This window comes from Heterodontus francisci, unplaced genomic scaffold (assembly GCF_036365525.1).
Source record: "Heterodontus francisci isolate sHetFra1 unplaced genomic scaffold, sHetFra1.hap1 HAP1_SCAFFOLD_61, whole genome shotgun sequence".
In the NCBI taxonomy this organism is placed as follows: Eukaryota; Metazoa; Chordata; class Chondrichthyes; order Heterodontiformes; family Heterodontidae; genus Heterodontus; species Heterodontus francisci.
The window spans coordinates 2,305,675-2,311,240 of NW_027141441.1; the positions used below are offsets into that span (position 1 = coordinate 2,305,675).

Genomic DNA, 5,566 nt, shown 5'->3' on the forward strand with positions numbered 1-5,566 from the left:
CAATTGCAGATTCCCTCCCCAAACCCCATTTTGGAAAGCACGTCCATCATGTAGGCGTGCGAGATCCTGTCAAAAGCCTTATCCTGGTCCAGGCTGATGAGGCAGGTGTCCACCCTCCGGTCCCGTACGTAGGCGATCGTATCCCTGAGTAGCGCGAGACTATCAGAGATCTTCCTGCCGGGTACAGTACAGGTCTGATCGGGGTGAATCACCAACTCCAGAGCAGACTTGACTCGACTGGCTATGACTTTGGACAGAATCATGTAATCAACATTAAGCAGTGAGATGGGCCGCCAATTTCTGATTTCTGCCCTCTCCCCCTTCTGCTTGTAAATGAGGGTGATGATGCCTTTCCTCATGGCTTCTGACATGCTGCCGGCCAGGAGCATACTCTCGTATACTTCCAGCAGGTCCGAGCCGACCCAGTCCCACAGGGCCGAATACAACTCGACCGGTAAGCCGTCGCTCCCGGGAGTTTTACTCTTCTCGAAAGACTCGACGGCCTTTATTAGCTCGTCCAGAATTAGCGGCTTGTCCAGTCTCTCCCTCCTGCTGTCATCTAAGGCCTCTGTGATCGATGACAGGAAGGACTGGGAGGCTCTGCTGTCTGTGGGCTTCGCGTCATACAGCCCAGCATAAAAGGATTTGCTGATCCTTAGTATGTCGGACTGCGAAGACGTTACCGAGCCATCTTCTTCCTTCAGGCTGCTGATAAAAGAGCTCTCTCTGTGTACCTTTTGGAAGAAGTAACGCGAGCACGTCTCATCCTGATCGATGGAGCGGACTCTGGACCGGAAGATGATCTTGGAGGCCTCCTTGGCAAAGAGCGAGGCCTGCTGGCTCTTCACCTCTTGGAGGTCCTCCTTGACCTCGACCCCCATTGACTGCAACCAGAGTAGATTTTGCATAATTTTCTGGAGTCGGGACAGTTCCCTCTGTCTCTCTCTCGCCTTCTGAACACCTTTGTGGATGAAGAACCTCTTGATGTTCTCCTTAATCGCTTCCCACCAGTGAACTGGAGACTCAAAGAGGGGTTTCACGGTCCTCCAACCTTTGTAATCCCTTTTGAGTTCCTCAACGTTCTCTGTGGTCAGCAGTGTCGCATTGAGCTTCCACGTCCCTCTGCCAACCCGCTGGTCGTCCTGTAAGTGACAGTCGGCCACTAAGAGGCAGTGGTCGGAGAAGAACACCGGCTTGACGTCGGTGGATCCAACCGTGACAGCACGGGACACAAACAGGAAGTCAATCCTGGAACGGGCAGACCCGTCCGATCTTGACCATGTGTATCTGCGCTGCGCTCCTTCTGCAGGTTTGCTGAAGACGTCGTGCAGTTTGGCATCTTTAACTGTTTCTATTAGGAATCTGGACGTAGCGTCCAGTTTGCTGTCGTCACTGCCGGATCGTCCAGCCGCATCGATGATGCAGTTGAAGTCACCGCCTAGGATGACCGGCCTGGACGTCGCCAGCAGCAGTGGGAGCTGCTGGAAGACGGTCAGCCGCTCGCTGCGCTGTACCGGGGCGTACACGTTGATCAACCGGAGCGGAGCTTTGTTGTACATCACGTCTGCTACGAGGAGGTGCCGCCCACCACCTCCTTAACTTCGGAGATGGTGAAGTTACCTCCCCGCAGCAGAATACCCAGGCTGGAGGAACGGCAGTCATTACCCCCCGACCAGATCGATGCCCGTGGGACCACCATCGCGACCACTGCCTGTAGGTGCTGAGGTGTGGTATTCCACACTCCTGCAGAAACAGTAGGTCAGCTTTGACCTTGGCAAGGTAATCCAAGGTTGAAACACATCGCGTAGTAGATTTAATGCTACGCACATTAATGGAAGCAATTCTTACACCCATTTTTTACTAAAAATTAGTTGTTGCTTCCCATACCATTCGTCCTCCGGGATGTTCCTGCATACCCATCGTGTACGCAAGCAGTTTCACGTTGGTTGGGCTCAGAAACCCCTCCTGATTTTTCATGCAGGGTTTGTGCCGCTCGGGTGACATCGGGGGGGTCTTGTAGGCAGAGAGGATTGGGTTGTCCTCAGCTGCTTCCATCTGTTCATCCTCGAAAACATCACAGCTCCCTGTCTCCCGGAGCTCAGGTGCGCCAGACGTGTCTTTGCTCCCGGTGTCTCGGAGCTGAGATGCGTTGGCCACGTCGTTACATGTGGGGCATTGGGGTTGGTGCACGCCGGGCCCATCACAGCTTCCAGTGCCCGGGGGCTGGGATGCTTCATCATCCATCTCGGAGTTCTGCCACCTCTTTTGAAGGGGCTGTCGTTCCAGCATTTCCCCGTCCAGTGAAGAGGAGTTGTTGCAGTCTGATTCAGAAGAGAGCCTCCTCTTGCCACTGGTTTGGGTGGTGGCTTTGGGATGTTTTTTCCTTGTGGTTTTCCTCTGGACCACTTGCCACTGACCTGTTTGTCCATCTGCTGCCTCCTCCTCCATTGATTCTGTCTGTGGAGGAGGGGTTTCCGGGCGCTGGGTAGGTGCTGGGTCGTTGGTTTCAGCTGCCTCCCCTTCCTTCTCAGGTTGAAGTTCCTCACTGCGGAGAAGGTTGCTGGTCTCCTTTCGAACAGCGGACGCCTTCGTCGAACCTTCTCGCGGCCTTTCCTTGGACCTTGCCGCCTGAGCATAGCTGAGGCAACGTTTGGGGCAGGTCTTGTAGAGATGGCCTGCCGCACCGCACAAGTTGCAACACTTAGTCTGCTTACAGTCCTTGGTCTGATGGCCTTCCTCCTTGCAGTTCTTGCAAACAACCGTGCTGCAGTTGGCTGCCATGTGACCAGATTTGCCACAGGTGCGGCAAACTCTGGGCTGCCCAGCGTAGACCAAGAAGCCTCGACTTCACCCGATAGCGAAGCTGGAGGGAGGGTGGATGATGGCTCCACTGGGATCTACCTTCAAGGTCACCTTGACCTGCCGCTTGCTGGTCCAGATCCCAAAAGGGTCCTTGACATCAGTGCTGGCCACCTCGACATACCTGGCGAGAAAGGTGAGTACATCCACCACCGGAACATGGGGGTTGTAGAGGTGAATTGTCACCACCCGGTCACGTTGTGACGGAAGTGTGAAGAGCGGCTCCGCTGTGAGGATCGACAGTGGCGCCCGGTCCCCTTTCTCCTTGAACGCCTTCAGGAACTTGATGCATCCCGCCACGTTCCGGAACGTCACGTCAAAGTATCCACTGCTGGGGAAATCCTGCAGGCAGAAGACGTCCGTCGCTTGAAATCCGCAGCAATCGAAGAGAATTTTCTTGATGAAGAATGTGCGATCAACCGGTGCATCTCCTTCCTTGTCCTTCACGACCACCCGAACGCTGTTCCGCACTCCCTGGCCCGAAGCTCGAAAATTGGTTATAGCCATTTTACTCAAAGCTTCCCCATTATCAAAAGGCAATGATCATGGTCTCTTCTCAATCAAATAAGCACTGATAAGAACAGATACTACACTTGATCTTAGCCAAAAGGCCGAGAAGTCCTTTTTTTTTTTGTTAGAGGAGGAGGGTGGGTGGGAGACACGACACGTGTAGTGTATCGGGTACAGCCACCACCAAAATATATAGTTTTTACTTACCCAGCAGTCCCCTGGTCCTCCGAAAACAAAAGGGAATTAACTTTTAAACTCCCACTGAAATTGACTTCCCAGCTGTAAGCCCGCTCTCGCACCTTCGCTACTGTCAAGCTGCAGTCACCAAAACTAAAAGAAAGAGATTATAAACCACCCAAATATATAGTTTTTACTTCCCCAGCAGTCCCCTGGTCCTCCGAAAACAAAAGGGAATTAACTTTTAAACTTCCACTGAAATTGACTTCCCAGCTGTAAGCTCGCTCTCGCACCTTCGCTACTGTCAAGCTGCATTCTGTTGTTTGTCAATCTCTGCTACTGTACATGAGTGATATCTGTTATGCATATATTATTTTCTGGTACTGGAAGTGAATGTTGGATTTATTCTTCAGCTGTTAGTCTCTGGTACTGCATATGAGTCTGGGTCTCATTCAGTATCAGTCAATTTCTGGTACACTCTGCATGTGCACATCCAGGGCTCATTCTGCATTTGGCAGTCTCTGGTACTGAATGTGTGTTGCAATTCATTTTTTATGTGTCTGTTTCTGGGACAGTCAGTTACAGTGGGATTAATTTTGTATCTCTCAGCTACTGCCATTGTCTGCAAATGTGATACATTGTGTATCTATGAAATTCTGTTGCAGGATTCCTCTGTACCTGCACTTAATATGTATCTCAGTGATGGTATTGAGAACTATTTGTTTAATGCCATGATGTGTCACGATTTGCTTGCCTCATTTGTATTTCAAAATATGGATCACATTTTAACTGTGTGTTTTATTGAGTTGTGGTGTGAGAGTTTTAGGAACATAGGATCTGGACATTCAGCCGATTGAGCATGCTCTGCCATCCAAGATGATCATCCACTTCAATGCCTTTTTCACACACTATCCTCATATCCCCTTATGTCATTTGTATTTAGAAATCTGTCACTCTCTGCTTTCAACATACTCAATGACTGAGCTTCCACAGCCCTCTGGGGTACAGAATTCCAAATGTTTAACAACGCTCTGAGTAAAGAGGTTTTTCCTCATTGCTATCTGTTTTGGACTAATATTTAGTCTGTAACTCTGAACACATTTGTGAATGATGGCAAATGTTTCAAACTCACAAATGGTGTGCTCAGTACAATTAGAATCATTGAATTGATACTCTATCTTTCGTTACAGCTCTTTCAGAGATTATTGGACTGGTATGAAATGAGTAGTGCAGTGTGCACTAATTGACATAATACTATAACTTTATTTTTGATACTGTATGAGATGTTTGTACTACATTGTAATCTGTCACTGGGTATGCAGTCTGGGCTACATTTATTTTATTTATTTATTTAGAGATACAGCACTGAAACAGGCCCTTCGGCCCACCGAGTCTGTGCCAACCATCAACCACCCATTTATACTAATCCTGCACTAATTCCATATTCCTACCACATCCCAACATTTCCTGACCACCTACCTACACTAGGGGCAATTTTATAATGGCCAATTTACCTATCAACCTGCAAGTCTTTGGCATGTGGGAGGAAACCGGAGCACCCGGAGGAAACCTACGCAGACAAGGGAGAACTTGCAAACTCTACACAGGCAGTACCCAGAATTGAACCCGGGTCGCTGGAGCTGTGAGGCTGCGGTGCTAACCACTGCGCCACTGAGCCGCCTCTAAGGAATCTAAGGATTCATTCTGTACCTTTCCATCAGCTGCTCTACCTGATATTTAATTTGCAGTTTCGGCTGCACTTTTGTGGGATTAGTCCGGTGCCTTTTAATCTGATGGTGGGTGTGATTTTGAACTGAGATTGATAGACCTACCTTTCAGCAGTACTGAGTTGGGGTGAATTGGAAACAACTTCTGCCTCTCCTGCATTGTTTGATTGTCTGCTGGATTGAAAATGTGTCTCTGGAACTTGGGATCAGTGCGAGTCTGACTACTTCTGCTCTCTGTGCCTGTGGAACTCATGGCCTGTCTGTGTCTCTGTGCTCTGGGTGTGATAATGTAC

At 49.7% G+C, this 5,566-nt stretch overlaps 1 pseudogene; it reads right to left on the reverse strand.

Annotated features, from left to right (window-relative positions):
- Window positions 1-3,350: 3,350 nt before the first annotated feature.
- Window positions 3,351-3,482, reverse strand: LOC137363470 (U2 spliceosomal RNA; annotated as a pseudogene).
- Window positions 3,483-5,566: the final 2,084 nt, after the last annotated feature.